The 22,504-nt window shown below is 51.5% G+C and overlaps 1 protein-coding gene across 2 annotated transcripts in view; it reads left to right on the forward strand.

Annotated features, from left to right (window-relative positions):
• GNAO1 (G protein subunit alpha o1) overlaps positions 1–22,504 on the forward strand; it is a 168,398-nt gene that overhangs the window by 116,734 nt on the left and 29,160 nt on the right. The window lies entirely within an intron of this gene.

Consider the following 22,504-nt stretch of genomic DNA (forward strand, 5'->3'; position numbering starts at 1 on the left):
CTGGCAGTCTGAGATCGAGGTGCTGGCAGGGTTGGTTTCTTCTGAGGCCTCTGCTTCTTGGTTGTAGATAGCTGTCTTCCCATGTCTTCACATGGCCTTCCCTCTGTGTGAGTCTGTGTCTTTATCTCTATAAGGACACCAGTCCTGTTGGACTATAGCCCACCTAATCATTTTAACAGAATCACCCTTTTAAGACCCTGTCTCTAAACACAATCACATTCTGAGTTCCTGGGGGTTAGGACTTCAACCTGTGAGTTTTGGGGGAACACAGTTTAGCCCCTCACAGGGAGTTTCCCTGCTGTCCTCTGAGATGGGCTTGTGGATCAGCATATTTGGAATTCTGCAGTGGGCCGAGGAGCCTAGTCTCACTGTTCCCCACTTTCTCCCTGTTGAAAGGAATGAGTCACAGGTGTTGAGGGGTGTCAAAGACAAATGGACACCAAGCAGACTTTCCTACCTAAGCTTCGTCAGAAGCCTTTCTAGCATGAGTTCATGGTGTTCATGCAGGGTCCCAGAACAACCTGGAATCTTCAGTGGCCCATACTCTAGGAAACTCCCTTCATCACTGAGGCAGAATCTCCAGAGTTTAGGCAGGGAAGTGAGTTGACTGCCCAGGGAGGGCGCAGGAGAGCTGGCCAGGCTGCCCCAGCTCCTTCAGGGTTTCCTCCTAACCCCTAACAAAACCCCTTACTGGAGAGAGGCCCAGAAAGGGCGGTGCTGAATTCAGTGGGGTCGACCACCAGCCGTCCCCAAGACTCCTGAGATCAGTGTTTCTTGAGCCTCCACGGCCAACCTGCTGAGGACTGAGGTGCCTGCATACCTGCGGACCAGCCTCCAGTCACTGCCTCCACCTTATGTTGAAGATAAAAATAACTACAAGACAGGAAATGTCCTAGAGAAACTACCTTGAAATTCAGAAAACATGAAGCCAGGCTTCATCTAATTAAGATGACATTTTAAAAAGGGGGGAATGGGGGGAGGCCTGGGTGGCATTTTAAATTGCACACTGATTGAGCAGCCTCTCTAATTTTGGTTCTGAGCAGATTCCAATTGGACCAGAAAACAAGACTTCAAAGGCACTGCCTACTGCTGGCCAGGCAAAGAGAGTGAAAAGGGCAGCATGGGGCCTCGGGCACAATGTGACCGGGAACTCTGGGCAAAGACTGGGGGCCGCGGGGGTTGCAGCCCTTGGGAACCTGCTGTGCCTCTGAGATCAGTGGAGCCGCTCCTAGGAGGAGAGCTAATTGAGATAGCGACTTCTCCTCGGAGAGTGCGTTCTGGTCCACCCCAGCCTATCTCGGGGGCACTCACTGGACAGAACTCTGGCCTTGTGGTCTCAGGCATGCCCCCACCCAAGTCTCCCCCTGGAGCTGTAGAAACAGGCCTTATGCAAAGGTAGTCAAATGACTACCCCAGGTTCTTATGCAAAGCGCCCAATGCCCTCTCTGGGAGGGGGGTTCTCCTTTCAGGGGACTTCTTCCTGCTAGCCTCAAAGATTCACCAGGTGGAGAAAGTCCAGTTCCCTCCTTCCCAGAATCCCAGGAGGGGCAACCCCAGTCCCTTTCAGATTGGAGGGCAGTGGATGGGCCTCCGAGTTGGTAGGTAGCTATGGCAGCCAGCTGGCCTGGGAGATGGAGCCATCTGCCCCCAGAGGCTCCTGCATGTCCCTCCTTTTTGTGCCTGTAACTTGTCTCACAAAGCCAGGTTTGCTAAGCAGATTTTGTAGTTACTGTTATTATTACTTATTCTACTGACATTGATCTGGGCACATCCACACACCCCACGATTTAAGTGCTCCACAGTCAGAGAACCCATTCTCCAGACCCTGGGTTCTCATAGAATCCCTGGGAGGTGAGCATGGCATGAAGAACACCATTTACGGTTAAGGAAACTAAGTCACAGGAGTCAAATGACTACCCCAGATCCTCTGAGGCCACACCCTGGCACTTCCCACAAGTGTTGTGACCTTGCTGGAGTCGCTGCTTCCCACTTGACATTTCCTGGTAGAGCCACTGTGGTGTCTGTCCCTTCTATTCCCTCGGGCCCCTGTCTCACTCTCTCTCAGCAGAGGTCTTTCCCTAGCTCCTCCATAGGAAGGATGGTGAGATGAGTGTGAGCTAACAGATGGAGGAGTCAAAGGAGCTGATGGGCAAGGGACCTTGGTTCTTGCCTGCAGTCAGTGTGAAGCACAGAAGGTTCCATTGTGGCACCACTGAAAGAGTCTACCATTGGTGGACTAGAGGGAGATTAGGAGATCAGTCTGGAGCCGCTGCCCTCATCCATGCAGGGAGGTGGGGGTGTCCTTGGAGGGTAAGAGGAAGAGACAGATTCACACCTTCTGGGGGTAAATGACCTTGGGAATCAGTCGGCTGCAGGAAAGGAGGAAGAGAAAGTGGAGCCAACTTTGGGGTCCCCAGCCTGTGTGATAGGAAACACAGGAATGCCATTGGAAAGAGGCTGTGTGTCCCCAAAGAGTGGTGTGGGCTTTCCTGGGGCACACAAATGACCTGGAAGTTCATATAGACCAACATCTTTTGTTTTAATAGTTCATTATTTTAGTGTATACTAGAAAAATTAGCCCACAAACCTCTCTCTGGTTTTGTGGATATTGTGGCCTAGAATCAGCTGGTGTTTTTTTAAAATGAGTCCGATTTAATATCATTTTTTAAAAATATTGAGTCAGCAGTGGTGGTGACATGCTGATAGGGCGGAAAGCTGGAGAATGAGGCAGGAAGGAATGTGGTGCCAGAGCCTCAGACAGGAAACCAGGAGGGGAGTCTAACTGGGGACACGTTGAGTTGAGTCTGAAAGGCCAGTGACCCAGAGATTAGGTAGGGGTTACCCAGTTGTGTCCCCTGCACAGAGGAAAATCAGGCAGGAACTTGCTCAGGGAGAAGGTGGCTCGGGAAAGCAAAAAGGGTTTTGAGGGCTGAGCCCTTGGGAACATTGGCACCTAGATATTGAGTGGAGGAACAGGGAACCACAGTGGAGACAGACGAGGGCTCACAGCAGACTGAGGTGAACCGGCACCCATGGGACTGGGCGCCCAGAGAAGAAGAGAAGTGTGTGTGATGGAGACGGCACCGAGAGCCCTCGTGGAAGTGGAGAGGGAAGCAGCAAGACAGGAGCAGGAGCGGGAAGACAGTGGCTTGAGGGGGAGGCCGGCTCATAGGACGGGTTAGACTTGACCTGATGAAAATCGGGGCCCCCACTCCCACCTTTTCATTAGGTCAGCCCCTTCCCCACCTGCCTCACTAGAGCTCAAATGTTAGATGCTGTGGAGACAGGCAGGCAGGGCAGGGTACCTGTTGTTCCTTCCCAGCTCCCTTCTACGAGGACAGTGCCCACTAGGAGACCGGAAGTTACCATGACAATAAATCTCCTTCACAGAACAGGGCCCTGGGTCCCCAACAACTGTGTCTGGGATATTTGAGGTGATCTTCTCTCAAAAAAGATGAGGCCCCAAGTTGGCCTCTGGGGATGGGGGGAGATGGGAGGCGGAGGTAGGGACAGATTCATGTTACCAGCTCACCCACCCCAGCCAAGGAAGGTGTGGATGCCCCTTCCCTTCCCCTAGGATGCGACACACTCCTTGGGGAGCCCACCAGTGTGCTCATTCCACCTTGAAACCAAGACCAAGGAACAAAGAGTGGGGGCAAGAACAGAGAAGGGAGCAGGAGGTCTGCTTGGAAGCCTGGACTCAGTGACATGACCAGATGACCAGATCCCATGCTGCCTGCCTGCAAGCACTGTACATTCCCAGCCAATTAGGGTTGTCCTCAGGCCTCACAGGACCAGAAGCCGAGGCCTTCTGCCAGGAGGAGGGTCAGGCCATGAAGAGGGAGGTAAAGTGAGCTGTTTCCAGTCCCACCGCCCAGGGGCCAGGCCCAGACCCACTGCTCCTGTGTGTGCCACTCTGCTCCCTGAGAGCTGAGGAATGTGCGGTGATACCTGCTGTACTGGGGCAGTGCTCCCCAGAGTGGGGAAAGGGCATCAGTTTTAGCTGGCATGTTGGATTAGCTTGTTGATTTTTATCTCCATATTTATTAATTCATTTTCATGGATATTAGAAAAAGATAAAAGCTAGCATATTAAATACATCCTTTTCCTAGACATTGTTGGTACTAAATTTCATTTTGCTTGAAATAAGTTGAAGTAGAAAAAGTCTAAAGAAAAATATTAGGTCAGATGCAGTGGCTCATACCTGTAATCCCAGTGCTTTGGGAGGCCAAGGCAGGAGGATCACTTGAGCCCAAGAAGACCAGCCTGGGCAGCATAGCAAGACCCAATTTCTAAGAAAAAAGAAAGAAAAGAAAAAATCAGCTGGACATTGTGCTGTGCTCCTGTAGTCCTAAGTACTCGCAGGAGGCTGAGGCAGGAGGAGTGCTTGAGCCTGGGGGGTTCAAGGTTGCAGTGAGCTATGATTTTGCCTGAGTAACAGAGCAAGATCCTGTCTTTAAGGCTGAGGCAGGAGAATTGCCTAAACCCAGGAGGCGGAGGTTGCGGTGAGCCGAGATCACGCCATTGCACTCCAGCCTGGGTAACAAGAGTGAAACTCCATCTCAAAAAGAAAAATGTTAAGTAAATTAAAGTACAGGTCATATACAAACACAGCAGAAATTTAACAGTCATTTATTGAGCACCTATTATGTGCCTGCAGTGTTCTGTGGATACAATGGTGAAAAAAATTATGGGAGTAACTGAGGCTTGGGAGATGCCACTGTGGAGCATGGCTTTTACCCTTTTTAGGGGGAATATTAGCACAATGCAGATTCTTTGAGATTACAGAAAACTCACCTGTGTTCTTTCACCAGCTTACAGTCTTATTGAGAGGGTACTCTATTGCTCACTGAAGGATTAGAAGAGAGACTGTACTCAGTAATCCACAATGTAGGGATAAGCAGAGGTCAGATATCAAATAGGGAGCAAAAGCCAGGAGAGGAAGGACAATGGCAGAATGTGTTAGTAAGTGTGCTTCTAGCTGCTGTAACAAATACACCCAAAATGTTTCATGGTTCAGATGCAATAGGTTATTTCTTGCTCATCTAGTCTGGGACAGGTGCTCTTGGTGGGTGGGTGGCTCTCCTCCACACAGTGACTCATGGACCAACATCTTCCATCTTATAGCACCACCACCCCCTAGGATTTTGTCATCCTCTGCATACAGGAGACATTCTTACATCTTAAGAGCCTTGACCCAGAAGTGGGTCACATTCACATTTCATTGATTTCAGCCCAGTTATATGGCAGGCTGTGGCCTACAGAAAAGTTCCCAACCAGCAGGCCACAAGAGGGCTGAAATCCAGTGCACCTGCCATTTTCTAAGCCTTACAACCTGGAGACAGGAACACCCTTTTTTCTAACTCCAACAAGGGGGTTGTACGGGTTAGCTTCTATCTACCCTGGCCAGTGTGCAAGGCTGGTAGGTAGAGATGGGAGAGAGAGGCATGGAAGGGGTAAGAGGAGAGACAGGGATGAAGGAAAGAAAGAAGTGCCTTGGAGGGGAGTGGAACCTGGGCCCAGGTGGCACTTGGTGGCCCTGTAGTTTCAGAAAGTGAATGCCAACCTGAGCCGGTTCCCCTTCCCTCACTGGGTTAGGAGCTGCAGTGCCAACCTCTCACCCAGTGAGCCCTGCCCAGCTCTTCCCCAGCAGAGGGCAGAGTTGACACCCTTCCCCACCCGAGCCTGACCCCATACAGAGTCACTCAGTGTCTGTCAGGGAAGATGAGGATGGCAGGGGCTTAGTAGGGAAGAGAGGCCATGCACTGTGAGCCCAGACCTCAGAGAAAGCTGTCAGGGTGATAGCGCCTTGATTGGAGCAGGTCATCCACCTAGCCCTGCACTGAACTGAGAACCTGTGGGGCACAGCCTCTCCCTCCTCCCTTGCTGCTGACATAGCCTGGCAGATGAGTCACCGGAGGCTCAGCTCAGCCCCTGACCCCCTGTACCCCAGGGCCAGGCTCTGGGAGTCAGAAGAGCTGGCATCCAGCCCTGGCTCCACTGTGCTGTCTACCTGTTCCTGCCCTGCCCAGCACAGCCCACCAGGACCTCCCTGCCTGGCCCAGCTGCAGCACAGCCATGGGCACCACTCTGCCTCACCTGTGTTTTGGTTGACAGGAGTATCTGTCACCCTTGTTTTTACACCTGTCACCATCCACCTGCTGCATGTAAACACTAGCAACATCAACACAGTAATGCCGGATCCCCCAGGCGGTCACCAGCCAAGCCCTCTGGGAGCTGAGGAGTGCAGGTGATAGCAGCTAGAGTGGTCCCAGGGGCCAGCCTTCCTCAACCCTGCCCTCAGAGAGACAGGGCTGCTGGGCTCTGGGCCAGCTCTGCCCCTGGCTTGCTGATGGCCCAGGACAAGGCTCCACCTCCTACTCCCAGGCCTCCATTTCCTCTTGGAAGATGAGGCCACTAAATCACAGGGAAGCAGGGCTGCATGGGGCTGGCAATATGGGCTCAGCCTCACTCAGGCAGCAGGTATTCAATCCCAGCTCTACCACCTACTGGCTGAGGAACCACTGGCAGGTCTCCTAATTCATCTGATCTTTTATACTCAGCTTATCTGAGTATAAAATGGGGCAAATGATTAATACTTGTGATCATCGAATGGAGTAAGGCTCCTGGTAAGTGCTCGCTAGGTACTGGCTGCTGTCATGATCTCTTGGGGCCCCTCCTTGACATCAGGCCCCTGAGTGCATGCATGTGTTTCTGCCTATCTGAGCCCCAAGACTCACAGCAAACACTGAGGAGGCCACAGCCTGGGCTTGCTGTGTCCCTCTGGGCTGGTTGGCTCAGCCAGCCCTGATCCCTGAACTCAGGGGTCCCTCCTCAACCCCAACCCTGACAACCTTCCTGCTACCACTGACCTTTGGCAAAGACTCATAATTCTGGATTTCCTGCCTGAGGTGTAGCCAAAAGCCCCATTCTCACCCATAAGAAGGCCTCCTGAGAATGCGCTGCACCTCCACACGTGGAGGCCTCACCATCTAGCCCTGGCATGTGCTGCATGGGGCAGTCTGCCCAGGGCCTTCCAAGAGGGCACATGCCACTGCTCTGTGAGATAAGATGCCTCAGAGGAACAAGGCGCACACATGTAATAGCGTGGGTTCACCAAGTCAGAGAGTGGTTCCTTCTTCTCTCCCAGCTTGTCTGAGAACCTCAAAAATAAAGTCTCAGGCTGGTGCTTGGACTGTGTAACACCTCTGAACCTATCTCCTAGGTCAACAGGGAAAGAAGGGCCTCAGGCCCAGAGCCGTCAACAGGCAGGGGACCCAGAGAATTTAAAATCTTATTCTGCTCTCACTGTAGTTATTCTTATGGGTATTTTCTATTTAAAATACTTAATACAGGTTCTTCACTTATCAGAGGGGTATGATGTTTATAAGGTAAAAAGATGCGTCTAGGAAAAATAATAAGTATTACTCATTAACTGGTGTAGGACTTTGGCAGAACTTATGAAGATATTAGGGTATGATGTTTGGGAAAGAATGATCTTGTCCAGCAGCTCTTAGACATTTTGCTTTATACTCCTAAAAATTGTTAAGGACCCTAGTAAGCGTTTTGTTTATGTAGGATATGTCCATCCATTTTTATTATATTAGAAATTAAAATTAAGAAAAATTTAAAGTATATATTTATTTGAAAATAACTATAAGTCCATTACACATTAATATAAATAAAATTTTCATGAAAAAGTACTATATTTTTCAGAAATATTTTAGTAAGGAGAATGTCATTGTTTTACATTTTTGCAAATCTCTTTCATGGCCGGCCTGATAGAAAATGGAATGTGCCATCTGCAGTGTGGAATGCAGCGCGTACACACCGTTGTCCTGTCTATCAATGTTGTAATATGCTGTTTTGGTTGTAGAAAAATTAGGCCCCACACAAACAGGGAAGGAGTACTTTACTAGCCTTTTCAGATCGTTATTCTTTGAAACTCCCAGAACTTGGCAGATGGTAGTTTCTTAAAGGAATGTTGCAGTGTGGAATCTGAAAGTATATCAATGGCCCTTCTTTTCTCACCTTTTTTTTTTTTTTTTTTTTTTTTTGTGAGACGGAGTCTTGCTCTGTCACACAGACTGGAGTGCAGTGGTGCAATATTGGCTCACTGCAATCTCCGCCTCCTGGGTTCAAGCAATTCTCCTGCCTCAGCCTCCTGAGTAGCAGTGGCTCATGCCTGTAATCCCAGCACTTTGGGAAGGTGAGGCAGGTGGATCATGAGGTCAGGAGATAGAGGACCCATCCTGGCTAACATAGTGAAACCCTGTCTACTAAAAATACGAAAAATTAGCTGGGTGTGGTGGCATGCACCTACTTTTTTTTTTTTTTTCTTGAGACAGGATGTTTCTGTCTCTCCCAGGCTGAAATGCAGTGGCACGATGACAACTCATTCCAGCCTCGACCTCTGGGCTCAAGCAATCCTTCCACCTCAGCTTCCCCAGCAGCCGGGACTACAGGTGTACAACAGTCCCAAGTGGCCACCATGCCTGGCTAATTTCTTTACAATTTTTTGTACAGACGGGGTCTCACCATGTTGCCCATGCTGGTCAGTGGCCCTCTCGTGTTCTGTTACATTAAAATTCACTGGCCTACCTTGCACTTTGAATGGATCTGTTACCATGAAAGATTTTTAACATCATTTTGGTCATTTGGAAAATATTGGTTCATGAGTACACGGTTCTTCTGAATGTTGACACATTTCAGCATGCACTATCAAAACTCACATTTGTTAGTATTAACGCTGATCTTATGAGAAAAGCTTTAGGTATTGGGAAGTTACCAAGTTTACAGTGGTAAACAAGTCTTCCACAATTCTGGGTTTTCACTTGAAAGCCAGAATTTTATAATTTTGGTAACAAATATGTCAGTGGCTTTTTTTAAAATCATAGGCTTACTGGTTCATTTTTGAGAGAATGTCTGCCCGAGATGCCAGTCTGAAATCCCACTGCTTGCCGCTCAGGTGTTCTTTCAAGGAAAAGCAGCGTCCCATGAAGGAAAGGGCGAGTCTGGCTTGCTGCTCAGCCTTTCCCCGATACACCCTTACACCACCCTTAATGTTTAAGCATGTTTTGTGCATACTTCCTGTGTCATCCTCACACAGAATTCTAAAACATGTACTCGAGTGGAGTTTTTTTTTTTTTGAAGTCGTAATTTTTACTCCTTCACCAAATATGTTCTTCAGCCAGCATTTGCTTTCCTGTGCATGCATGGTGGTGGGGAGTGCAGTGGCAGCTCTACAGTCCAGCACCGGCACCTGGCTTCTGGCTAAGGGGACCACAGTTATATCTGCTGCTGCTACTTTTGCACCATTCGTGCAAATGTTAACACTGTTACAAAGGCAGATGACAGTTTTGTTATGAAAATAGTTTTGATCTCATGGAACCCCCTGAAAGAAGCTCAGAGACCCCTCGGGGTTCCCTGACCACCCTTTGAGAACCACTGATCTAGCCAATCCCATCTTTGTGCACTGGGGACACTAAGACCCCAAGAGGAGAAGAAACTTGCCCAGGGTCCCACAGCCAGTCAGAGGCAGAAAGTGACCTAAAGCCCAAAGCTTTGAGATTCTGGAAGCAGCATCACCTGCACCTTTAACAAAACCAGTATCTGGCCACTGATGAATGGCACAAGAGCCGATGTCCCCGATGAAGGGACAGGGAGGCAGCAGGGATGTCAGTGAACCAGCCTGGGGAGAGGCACCAGTCAGCCAACCCCATCAACTTCAGGACTTGCCCGTCCCCACCCTGTTCCTTGTGTAGCGCTGCAGCCTCCATCTTTTCTCTTCCATAACTGTGTTGCTGATGTCTCCCAGCCAAAGCAGCTGTAATTAAACTATTCACCGTCGTCACTTCATGTTCTGAAGAGATGAGGTTGGCCATTATCATTTTTTTTCCCTTTGACTGAGCTCTGTGTGGGTAATTTCATTCTGCCCTGGTTCATTTCTTAGAAATTTCATCTACCCAATTTTAGTTCTTTTTTCCTATCTTAGAACATTGGGCTCAGAGGAAAGGAGGTGGAGGGTGAGGGCATCATGGATTTGGAAATTTCTGTCCCATTGACCTTAAAGCTCATTTGGGACAGGGTAGTGGCTGCTTGGTGGTGCAGCTGTCCAGAGAGCCCCATCCAGGAGAGATACCCAGGAAGTGTAGAATGGGGGTCTGGACCCACTGAGGGTAGAGGGGCACCAAGAGAAAGAAGCACCACGAACGGCTGTCCCAGAGGGGCAGTGGTTGGAGGTTTGGACAGATGGCATCCCCACCCCTTTCGTGGTAGTCAGAAGCCTTGCTGCCATAAGAGCACCCCTACCCCAGGGGACCCAGGACAGGCTTCTGTTGCTAATGACAGTGAGCAGGGCCTACATCCTGCCTTTCGTCTCCCCACCGTGCCCTGCCAGGCCTCCACTGGTGCCTCTAGGGGCCCCATGCCCACACTACACAGATGCTGGCAGGACTGACCGCTCCCCTGCTCCCACAGGAAGAGGCCAGAAGCCCAGGCCACACAGAGAGCATGAATGTCCCAGGCCCCACACATGGAAGGTCTGGCATTTGCTAGGCTCTGTGGGGAAGCGTTTTCTCCCCATCAGGGCTGGGACACTGGCCGCCCACCAGGGGCAGGGCACCCCCTCACAGGCATGACCAGCAGCCTGGCCGAGAGGCTGTCTGTGCACAAGCCCCTGAGCCATCTGTGTGCCCACAGGGTGGCTGCCCTAAGTTTAATGTCCTAGGGCCACATGACCCCACTGTTGCCCTCAGGCCTTACTGATGGCTGCCAGGGCATCTGGTACCTCTAGGACCCACTGTTGCCCGTCAAGGCCCTTAGTGTTGCCTGGGTCTCCCCTCACCTCTCTTTAATTTCCTCCTCCTAAGGAGCTGCCAGAAAGACCAGTGTCTCCCAGACACAGCCCCTCACACTATCATCCACACACCTGTTCCTCCTGAGGCCCAGATCCTGCCTCCTTGGGGTGGCCTGCCCACTCCCCAGCTGGCACTGATGGGTCCGATGCCCCAGGTGGACTGCAGGTATGGGCAGGGCAGGGTCCAGGCCCTACTGGCAGTTCTGTCCCCAACACCCAACCCTAAGCTTCACACAGAGACATCCTCCAATCTGAGGAAGGAACATTCCTAGGTCTAGCCCTGGCTCCTGCTTAACTGCAGCCAGGGCCAGGGCCAGGGCCAGGGTTGGGAAGCTTCACCAACTGTTGACAGGTGATTTCTGGTTGAAAACTTTCAGGTGTGCGGGAACCAGTGACAGAGCCTCAGAGGACTTGGGCCATAGTCACTTTCCCACCTCCTGGCCCCTGGTTCTGGGAGAAACATAGTAAGCAGCTTCTCTCTAGGAAAAACCTGCTTCTCAGGTTTTTCTCTCATTGGAAGATCCCTGAGTTCTAAGGCAGAAAAGGAAAGAAAGTTAGGATCAAAAAACCCAAGCCTTCTTCACCTCCACAGGAGGCAACCTGGGCCTGGACAGGGAAGGTTCTCAGAGGGCTTAGGACAAATCCTGGGGCATCCAGAAGGTTTGAACTACTTTCTGAACTTAGGTGGAGACCTCAGGAAAGCCTTCCTTAACACAGCCACAGACCCCTGACGAAGATGGGACAAAGGAAGGAAAAGCCACAGGGGCTACTCTCCCTCCACCCCATGTGTTCAAGGCACCAACTAGTGGGCTGAGGAGATTCCATTTATGTCAAATGTGAAAGTCCTTAATGCCAAGACCCCACTCAGTGTCTGCCACCTAGCAGGTATAAAATGGATACGTAGTAGATGGATGAATGGATGAGTGGATAAAGAAGATGATGAATGGGTGGGAGGTGACTTGATCAAACAGGAGTGGATGAGTAACTAAGGGATAGATAGATGCCAGAGAAGGGTGGAGGGGAGGGGATAGTGGGTGGGGGGTGGGGGAGAAGTGAGTGGATGGATGAACTGGGGCAGCTGATGGGTATAAGATATATGGATGGGTAGGTGCACAAGGTTTGATAGGTAGGTATCCTGGGTAGGCAGTGCAGGATGTGTAGCTGGCTGGCTGGAGAAGGGATGATGGGTGGATTTGAAAGAAGAGAGTGGGAGGATCATCATCCTAACTGGAGAAGGAAGGGAAAATTAGAGATAGCACTGAATCCTTGGTTCTGCTGCAGGATCCTTTTGGGGAACCAGGAAGGTTCCCTTCCCTAAAGCAATGGTGGGGGGCCCAAAAGGTCTCCCACCTTCTCGAGAGGCCCTGTGAGCTGACGATGTTCTGTAGGCACAGGCCTTGCTCAGCCTCCTAAGCCCAAGGGAGAAAAGAGCCCCAGCCGCCAAATGCCTGCAGCGCCCCAGTTGTTGCCACTAACAAAGACTTGTCACAAATGTCTAACATGCCCCCGGGGTGGCAAGTGGTGGCAAGTCGGTACCACTTCCACTGAGAGTTATAGGCAGGGAGCCATCTGCCAGCCCAAGACTAGGAAAGCAGGCCCCCACCCTGTGAGGGAGTGCCCCTCATTGTGCAGAGGCCCAGCTTCTGAGAGAGAGGGGGGGGGGTCTCTCTCCTGTGCTGGAGAACATGACCATATTTCCTCAGATGTGCAGGCCTGGTTGGGAGGGCTAGTTACTAAGTACCCAGAATTCTCTGCCTGATGGAATTGTAGTGGCCAGGCTGGGGTCTCTACCCCTTTCCCTTGAAGAGCAAGTTGGCAGCCTAAAGAAGGCAGGGATGGCCGCTGGGCCTGGCCCTGCAATGCCTGGTCTCAGGCTTGGCGGGTCCAACTCGCACTCCCTCTCCCATTGGCCTGTGCACTCCTGCCCCCTAGTGGGTGCAGGGACAACTGCAGCACATGGGGCAGGGTGGGGCCAGATGGAGGCTTTTCCCTGCAACTGGAGGACTGGGTTTGTGTGTGTATCTGTGCGTGCGCGTGCATGTCTGCAGACTCACACTTCACTTGGCCTAAAAGATTAGAGATGGAGGAAAGCTCTGAATGATCCAAAGCAGCTCCTCAAATGGAAGGGGTTATTATTATAATTACTATGATTATTGTTATATAGATTATCGTGCTTGCCTAGAAAGTCTTGTACAAAGCAGGCTTATTTGTGTCAGCTTGTTGTTTGTGTCTGAGGCATTCCATCTTTCTTATAATAACTAACATTTGCAGGCTTCTTTCATGCTGCAGAGCTATGTCACATCCTCAGCCCATTTTATCTGCACAAACAGCCCTGTGCAGTTGGAAGCAGTGAGAGAACAGAGGCTCGAGAGGTTAAATATTCTGTTCAAGGTCACATGGCTGAAAAGATACAGACGCCAGGATTTGAACTTGGGTCATGCGATGAACATTGCCCCATCATATCCTTGGCACCTCATCCCTTGAGAGGGAAGAGGCCTTTTATTATGCCTTAGCTTCAAGTCTCTTTGCCACTGATATGTACTGCAAAGCTCACACTGCCATGAAGAGAAGGGAGGGGTTTTGAAGAGTCAAGTGTTAAAAGTGCAGTTTGCCGTGCTGGTTTCACACGAAGAGTATACCTGTGCCTTTCCAAGTCCCTGCAGTATCTGGCATGTGAGTGGAGAATGTGGTCGTCTTTCCTTGTCACTCAGATTCTCTTAGTCACCACCACCACTCCTGGGGTGTGGCAAAGGATAGGCAGGCATCAGCTACATCTCTGAGAAGCGGGGGAGGAGGTGCTATGGCAGGAGAAGTCAGTGCAGGTGAACTGTCTGTGTCCTGGGTACCTGGTGGGTAGGACCTGGGTACCCAGGGGGCAGGGCCCTGACTGGGTTCTGGGAACCTACGCCCCTCTTTGGAGCATGGATTCTTTCTCCGGGGACCAGCTGGCTGACTGGAGAGAGCTTTCTTGAAGCAGCACCCCTCCCTGCTGGGCACCATGGACTGTTACACTGATTGTCACCAGGGTGCTGCTTCCCCAGCACACTCGTGACCAGCCCCCAGCAGTACATGTGCTCATGGCAGGCACCAGGGCTGTGTGCCACGATGAGGGACCCCCTATGTACTGCCAGTTCTGGAGCGTCACTATCGCCACCACCACCCAGGCACCCAGCTCCCCGGCAACAGCCCAGAGCAGCCTGCTTCTGGGAGGGCACCTGTACCAAGGTCCCTACCCCTCTCAATGGACTGTCCCCTGGGCCTTGTCTCCACCGGCCTCTTCCTCTCCCCGCCTACCCCTTTCTCCAGCTGCTTACAGGTGCAGTGCAAAGGTTTACATAGGGGGTTCTCCAGAATCTTGAAGTTCCCCCAAAGTGCCTCACCTCCACCATGGCAGCTTTGAGCCATTTATTTGTCAACATGAAGAGTGAGATACCATTTAGTCAGAAAGATTGTACTGGTTACTGTGAAAAAATATGTTCATGCTGGTTACTATGAAAAAATATGTCTTTAAATCATCAATGTGGAAGAGTCCTGTAGGTGGCCTGAGAAATCACAACCTCTCCCAGCCTCCTGATCCTAAACCCATGACAATGGCATCTTGCTCACTGTTAACATTCAGAAATACACAGTCTCAGCCATGCCCTAAAAAACCCCATTCTCCTCCCATGCCCCTGATCATCATGAGGGTGGGCAGGTTGCTCTTCTCATCTCTATGTGGCCCTGGGCAGCCCACAAGGTGGAGCCATGGATACTTGTCCACTGGGTGGGCACTAGCGCAGCCCACTCCTCAGGGCCGCTCCTGTGCTAAGTGCCCTCCATTTGCTCACACAACAGCCTTGTAAAGAAAATAATGGTACTGTCATCCCCATTTTGCAGGTGAGGACACTGAGCCTCAGAAAGATTATACCCCTTGCTCAAGCTGGAAACTGAAGCTGGATCTCAGGTCAGGGTAGCTCCTGAATTTGCAGTCTGAAGCCCCCCAGAAGGCTGCATGGAGCAGGACTAAAAGTCCAAGGAGGAAGCGAGCATAGGAGGCTGGTGGAGGAGGCTCCTCGAAGGGTGTGGAGTGGCAGGAGAGTCAGATGTTGGATTCCATGGTGGATTCCAACAGGTGCAGAATGACGAGGCAGGGCCATCCTGGGCAAATGACTACAAAACCCATCCCACCCACACCTACACATCTGAGGACATGCAGTCACATTTTCCCTCATGTACAACAGAGAGCCCCTACCTTCCTCTCTGAAGCTGAGCCTCAGAACCGTGGGGACAGTCGTGGGAATAGGGGCCCACTCCTTCAGGCCTCAGGCAGACACGCATGTCCGTAAACTCCTTACAGGACTGCCTGCTACTGAATCCCCCAGACTGCCTGTAGTGTGCAGCATGTGGCCAGTGCTCACAACACCGCTAGTGCCATGCCAGGCCTATGGGAGAGAGAGGAGCCACCCACGCAGGAAACGCCACACGGCATGTGGGCACGGTGCATGGGGTGTGGTCAGACAGTAAAAGAGGAGCAGACTCAGCTGCCGGGAAAGCCAGGGGTGCTGCAGGAATGGGAGGGGACTTCCTAAAGGAGGTAGGCCCCGAATTAGCCTTGGCAGGCTGGGGGGTATAATAGGACTATTTGAGGTACAAGTGCAAATATAAACCAAACAAACAAACAACATATCCTCCACTGGCTTTTTTTTTAAATCAGGGGATTGATTGAGTCAGATAATTAGAAAGCCCAGAGGTCTCTGTGGCTGCAGGTGCAGCTAGATCCAGGCATTGACATGTTACCATGACTCAGGTGTCTCCCTCTCAGCTCTGCTTTCCTCAGCGATGGCTGCACACTTTGCTGGGGGGGCTTCCTTTGAGAGCCTCTCTTTCCTAATAGTTGCTACATGTGTCCTGGGGCTGGCTGGAAGTGGAGACTGATTGTTAGTCTAATTTGAGAAATAGGGATTCTTTGTCCACCCCAGACTGATCACAGGCCAGCAGGATGTGTTGGCCAAGCCTAGCGCATGTGTCCACCCCTAAAATCAGGGGAGATTCACCTCAATGCAAACTACTCAGATTGGGTTGGAGAATGGTGCTTCCCTTCTGGGAACTGGGGCTCTGCTGCCAGAAAACAAGAGAGAAAAGCCACAGAGGCGGAGAGGGCAGCTGCCCAGCAGAACAGGACTGGGCAGAGAGGAGTGGGCAGGCCTTCACTGCCACCTGGAAGCGGTCACCGCTGCCCCTCCTACAGCACTGCCTGAGTGGGAGCACAACATGAGTTTCCTGTAGAAGTCAGCTCTAGCAGTCTGCCCTGTGTAAAACTCTTACAGGCCAGACCTGGGATCTTCATTTGTTCAGGCTACTGTAGCAGAATACCATATGCTGGGTGGCTTATAAACAACGGAAGTTTGTTTCTCACAGTTCTGGAAGCCAGGAAGTTCGAGATCAAGGCGCTGGCAGATCAGTGTCAGGTGGGGATTGCTTTCTTATCGACAGCCCCTTCTTGCTGGGTGCTCATGTGGTGGAAGGGGTGCAGGTCTCTGGGGCCTCTCCTATAAGGGCACTGACCCCCTTTGTGAGAACTCCACCTTTAAGACCTGATCACCTCCGAAAGGCCCCATCTCCTAATGCCAGCATCTTGGGGGTTAGGATTTAGGCAGAGGAATTTGTGGAGGGACATAAACAATCAGACCACAGCACCTGGTGAGTCTGCCCTGAGGACATGCATGTGTTTTGTCATGTTCTCATATGAGCTGGGTGTCCAGGCACGCTCTGACCAGCAAGAAACAGCAGTGCAATGGGGCTGGTAGCAAAGAGAACAGTGCTAGAAAATACCCACCCCACACACACTCCCATGGGCCCAGGAGAAGCCTTGGATGAGAAGTTCAGGCTCAGTGTGAGCCCCCCCCCAGGCCCCTAAAAGCAGGCAGACAAAGGGGCAGGGCCTCCCCTGGCTCTAGGAATTGCTTGTGAAGCCCGCCACCCTCCTTTGTGCTGGTAAAGCCCCTCCTTCCCTTCAGGCCTGGCCCTTCTGTCTGTCTTAGGCACATCTCTCTTCCCTCTGCTCAGGGGCTGAACTGGGTACCAGTGAGTTCTCAGCTCACACCTCAGGTGGCCAGGCCTTGTCCAATATGCAAGTCCAGGGCTGCTGGCTCTGGCACCGTAGAGGAGGTTGCCTTTGAGTCCAGGCTTTCCTTACTGGTAATGTGATTTTTAGCAAGCTGCCTCACCTAAGCAGGATACCCACCTGCTGCAATCATTAGAGATACAAACTGACAAGAGTTAGAGGATAGATAGGCTTGAGTGAGAAACTAGGGCCAAGCCTTGATATTAAAATGCCAAGGAAACCTACATCCTGCAAACCTGGCCGAGCACCAACTCTCTACCAAGCACTGTGCGACGCCCCAGGTACCATGAGAAATCAGGAAATGATCCCTGCCCTGAGAACCAGGCACATACAGCACGTGCTGTACCATGGTGTGCGCTGTGTGCTTTGGGAGCAGGGAGGAGGGCTTCCCCGAGGAGGTGACATTTGAGATAGGGTGGGGCCCACCTTGAGGTGGGATTACCTAGCTTATTTGGGGAATAGGAGTAAGGCTGTGTGGCTGGAGCCCTGTGAGAGGGAGAAAGTTGGAGAATGTCAGAACAGAGAGGCAGGCAGAGGCTTTGTAGGCCCTAAGGAATCTGGAATGCAGGAATGATGGGCAGCTGTTGAAGAGTTATACCCATTAGGATTAAGTTTAACTGAATACCAAAGACTCTGGAAATAATGCCTTAAATAAGATAGAACTTGATTTTAAGTATTAAAAAACACACTGAAAGTAGTGTAAGGATGACTGCAGATAGTGTGGAGTCTGGACCTAGACCGAGGCTGTTTGTAGATCACTGTTCCACTCTCCCTAGGGGGTTGACCTTGTCTTCATGATCCCATTTAGCTGCTAGAGCTTCAGCCATCACATCCAAGTTCCAGGAATTAGGAAGGAAGGAATGAGAGTAAAAGGGTGCCTTCTACCTGTAAAACGACCTTTCCTGAGGCTGCTTACCTCTCATTATGCAGAATTTGTCACATGGTCACAACTAGCTGTAAGCAAATACAGCCTTTTAGTTGGATATCAGTCTGCCCAACTAAAAATGTCTGGATTCTCTTTGGAGAGAAGAAGGGGAGAATTGACATTAAGAGGAAACTAATGGTCTCCTGCTGTGTGAGGAACAGGCTGAAGAGAAGGACCCAGGCAGAGAACCCTTGGGAGGGAACCATGGAGGCCTGGACTCAGAAGTAGGGGAAAAGATGGGGAGGAGTGGACAGCTGAAAGCAGATTTGAAAGAAGAACCACAGGACACTGGGCATGTGAAGGAGGCAGTGAAATCAAGCAGGTCTCCCAGTCTTTGAGTTTGAGCAGTTGAGCCAATAGGGAAGACAGGAGAGAGTGGAAAGGGCAGGGGACTGGGGCCTGGGGGGCGGGGGGGAGGGTTGCTGCCGGCTCAGGACCCCTCCCCATTCCAAACAGGAAGGCCTAGACCCCTGGGCTGTCTGCTAGAGAATCCCAGGAAATCATCTAGCCCAGCTGTCCCTAAGCTGTAGAATGCAACCTACTGAAGTGGGACCCATTAAATTCCATGCCATGCATGGAAGAACAAACGTGGGAGCACAGTAGCTTTCTGGCCTCAGTTTGTAAGTCGAACCCTCTTGAGTGTCCTCCTGCAAACTGTTGTGGCCCCAGGGCCCCCACATTAGCGTGTGATCCTCAGGTCCAGGGGAGGTCCTGCTCTCAGGTCCTGACTTGTTCTGACTCAGGTGCTCCACAGATCTGCAGAAACCATGAAGCTAGGGCCCAAAAAGGAAGTTTGGAAAACTCTGGCCAGGTCCACCACCCACATTCCTCAGACAAGAAAGCACCCCAAGATTGCCCGAGGTCAGCCGGGCACGGGGAGCAGGATCGCTGCAGGTCCCTGACTCATAGGCCTCGTGCTGTTTTTAGCCCCAGGTGGAGGTGCCACCCCTGCTCACCCACCAGCTGCTGCCCTGAGTCATCCCTGCCTGCCTGGGGCACCCAAAGCCCCAGGGCCAGCTTTCCAGGTTACTGCTGCCGTGTAAGGGCGAAGCCAGACTCCAAGGGCTGGGGTGTTAGGGATACTGACCCTCGGGAGCTGGATCAGGTCAGCATGGGGACTTGGCCTTCCAGCCTCCGCACCATTGTAGCTTCCTTCCCAGGACAGGCAGTGGGGAGGGGGCACAGCTGTCAGAACTTTCTCACCGCCCTTCTGCAGTGGACAGGCTCTGACATGTAAATAGCGCTTAGCCAGACAGCTTAATTCTGGAAGAGTCTCCACTGAAGGCTTTGGCCCCACACTTCATTTGTATAGACCTTTTGTTGGCCACAAAACTTCCAGATGCTGACCTCATTTTCTTTGTGTCTCTCCCACCCCAAAGGACATCTGCAGACTTTCAGTACCTCCCACTCACTTCTAGAGCCACGTGTCATGGGCTGGGCAGTCTGTCTCTCCTCTGGCTTAATCAGAAGGTTGGAAGTTGAAAGAGTTTGCGGCAGAATAATTGTCTAGTAATAACACCACATGCAACCAAGCGCAGTGGCTCACACCTGTAATTCCAGCACTTTGGGAGGCCGAGGCGGGGAGATCACCTGAGGTCGGGAGTTTAAGACCAGCCTGACTAACATGGAGAAACCGCCGTCTCTACTAAAAATACAAAATTAGCCAGACATGGTGGTGCATGCCTATAATCCCAGCTACTCCAGAGGCTGAAGCAGAGGTTGCAGTGAGCTGAGATCATGTCATTGCACTCCAGCCTGGGCAACAAGATCGAGATTCCATCTCTAATAATAATAATAATAATGTATGCATGAATAAAATATCCCAGTTCCTGACCGTAGTGAGGGCTCAGTCTCTGTTGGGCTCCAGGACTCATGCAGGCTGAAACCAGGGGGAAGGTGGCTAGAGAAGCTCCCTCCCCCGACCTCCAGCACTGAGCAGCTTGTCTTGGGTCTGAAAGTAGTTAGGGTCTCTGTGAGTGCGAATGGCAGGAACTAATGGGATGGGGCTCACAGGCCAGGTCACATGAAGGGTAAGGAGACCCAGCCATGGGGACCTTAAATACCATGACACTTCCCTGCTTCTTTCTGGTAGCTTTATTCTGAGAAGCTTCTCCATGAGTTGGGGGACACTGGTCTCAGTGATACTACTGACTTTGGGGGCACATCCTCTTAAGCTTCTCCCTTTGAAAAATCCCAGAGAAAGACTACAGGCGACCCAGCATGGTCACATGCCCACCAGCCACTGCCTCCACTAATCAACCCTCTCCCTTGTGTTGGCATCTCATACTTAGTTCCCAGGGCCTGGCCTGGACTGGAAGCTGGCCTGGACTCCACAGGACTCAGGGTCCCACACACTCCTGGCCCAGCCCTGCGCTCCCAGCCACACCTCTCCCTGTCGCTGGGACATCTCACAGTGCCACTCAGCTCGTGCACACCCTGAAGCATGGTGCCCCGGGCAGGCAGTGGTCACCAGGCAGGAGTATTCTCAGGGCCTGCTAGGATTCAGCCAGGGACAGAGGGGCCACTCGGTTGGTGGCCACCTTGTATTTTGGTTAGGAGAGTGGTCTGAGCAAAGTCCTGTCAGCCACAGAGACATGTGAAGAGCAGACAGGATATGTGTGGTGCCTGGGCTGAGACAGGAGTTTGCTGTCCTCAAGACAGCTTCTAGAGGTTTAGGTTCCTCTAGAAGCTTACCTGAGATAAGGATTTGGGTAAGACAAGGAGTTTATGTGGGGGGTCATTTCAGGAAGCACCGAGGGAGTGAGGAAGCCACCAGCAAGGGAAGGAAACCATGAAGGTGAGTTCATGTGTGGCCTGCCACGTTGGCAGCTGGGGCTCCATCCCATTGGGATCCTGTCCGACTGTGGAGCTTGTCTCAGAATTGCCTCCCTAGGAGGGCAAGGAAGTGGGGTATTTGCCCATTCCTGTCTGTTCTGGGCACTAACTCCCAAACTATAGAGCCACCTATACACCCAAGGCAGTGAGCTCCATGGACAGAGGCAGGAGGGCAGCCTGAGGCAGCACCTGCTCTGCCCTTACCTGCTTCAAGTTGGACGTTAAAGACTGTGGCTGCCTCAGATGCAGCACAGACCTTCCTGGGCAAGGCCAGCTCAGATGTGATCTAGACGCCTCTATTAGGAATTGTCGGCCGTCCAGGGTGCTCTTAACACAGGTGGGTCTGACCATAGAGGCTGGCCCTGGAGTCCGAAGGCTCCTCATCTTGAGTCTAAGCCCTGCCACTCATCATCTGTGTTGTTAAGTGAGTGCCTTCCTCTCTGTGGCCCTCAGTTTCCCCACTGTGAAGTGGGGTTGGTAATACTACAGTGACTGCTGTATTAACTGTGCCACAGCAATGCCATCTAACAAACCTCTCCTAAACCCAGCCACTTAGTTCTGCTGCACATCTGAGACCCAGGGCAGGCTCCACTCTGTACTGTGCTCCCCAGGTCCTCTTCCTAGGATGAATGACAGAGCCTGGGCATATTCATGGTGATGGCAAGGCCCACAAGGACGATCAGAAATACACACGGCCTCTTGAGCTGGCACAGTGCCACTCCTGCACCATTCTGTGGGCCACAGCAAGTCCTGTGCCATACTCAACATCAGACAGACAGGAAATAAACTCTGCCTTTAGCAGGAGGAGCTGCAGAGGTGCAGAGCAAAGGGTGAAAGGCCCGGTTACACATCTCCTGCCACTTGATCCTGAGGTGGGGGACATTCTGGGGACAGTGTGTGAACCAAATCCTTTGTACACTAAGTACTACTCCTGTGTGCAAGGTGGTAGAGATGGTGCGGTCCGGGATGTCTGCAGGAGAAGTCTTATCTTTAAAGACCACCACACTTCTGGTTGTGGTGTTACATGTATGGGATTGTAGTCTTTGAAAACAGGTGACCCCACTTTGGTATCCAGGATAAGGGGAAGGGGAAAAAAACTGTTAATTATGCAGTACTTTTTCTGTAATTCCAAGGAGGCTCAGCCTACACGTGTGCACCTTAAGCAAATTCAGCTACACCCACGCAGACAAAGGAGGAAGGGAGGAGGCAGAGAAGGAAAGCACTTCAAACATTACCTGTCCCTTTCCCCTTCCCTTGTTTCACCTGACCTGGGGGCTTCCCCTGCCCCCAGAAAAAGGTAGGCCCAGGTGACAAACAAATAAGATAAATTAATAAAAATGGACTTTTGGCTTTGAGCAATCCAAGGGCCAAAGTTCTTGAGATTTAACATTGGCATGAGGGGTTCTTGCCATCTGCACTAACTCAGCGACCAGCCCCTCTCCTCCCCCAGCCCTGAGGCACAGTCCCCCTATGGCCCATCCCTCAGGTAACCGGAATTCTCCACCGAAACGCCTGCTCCCCCACATAGCCCAGTTCTAGGGACTCCATTCCACCCTGCGTAAGAAGTATAGAAAAGTACAACTCAACCAAGGACATTGATTTTTTTTTTTTTTTTTTTTTTCAATTTTCCCCAAACAAAATACCAAGTTTTCAGGATGAAAGCAGAGCTGCTGGTTGAGGGTGGAGAATGGAGCCCAGCCCACTCTCCCCTCACTGCCTGGGAAAACTCTGGGGCTCCACTGGCTGCAGCTTGGAGCTCCTGCTTTAAGGACGTCCATGTGGT

Source organism: Callithrix jacchus, chromosome 20 (assembly GCF_049354715.1).
Source record: "Callithrix jacchus isolate 240 chromosome 20, calJac240_pri, whole genome shotgun sequence".
Lineage (NCBI taxonomy): Eukaryota > Metazoa > Chordata > Mammalia > Primates > Cebidae > Callithrix > Callithrix jacchus.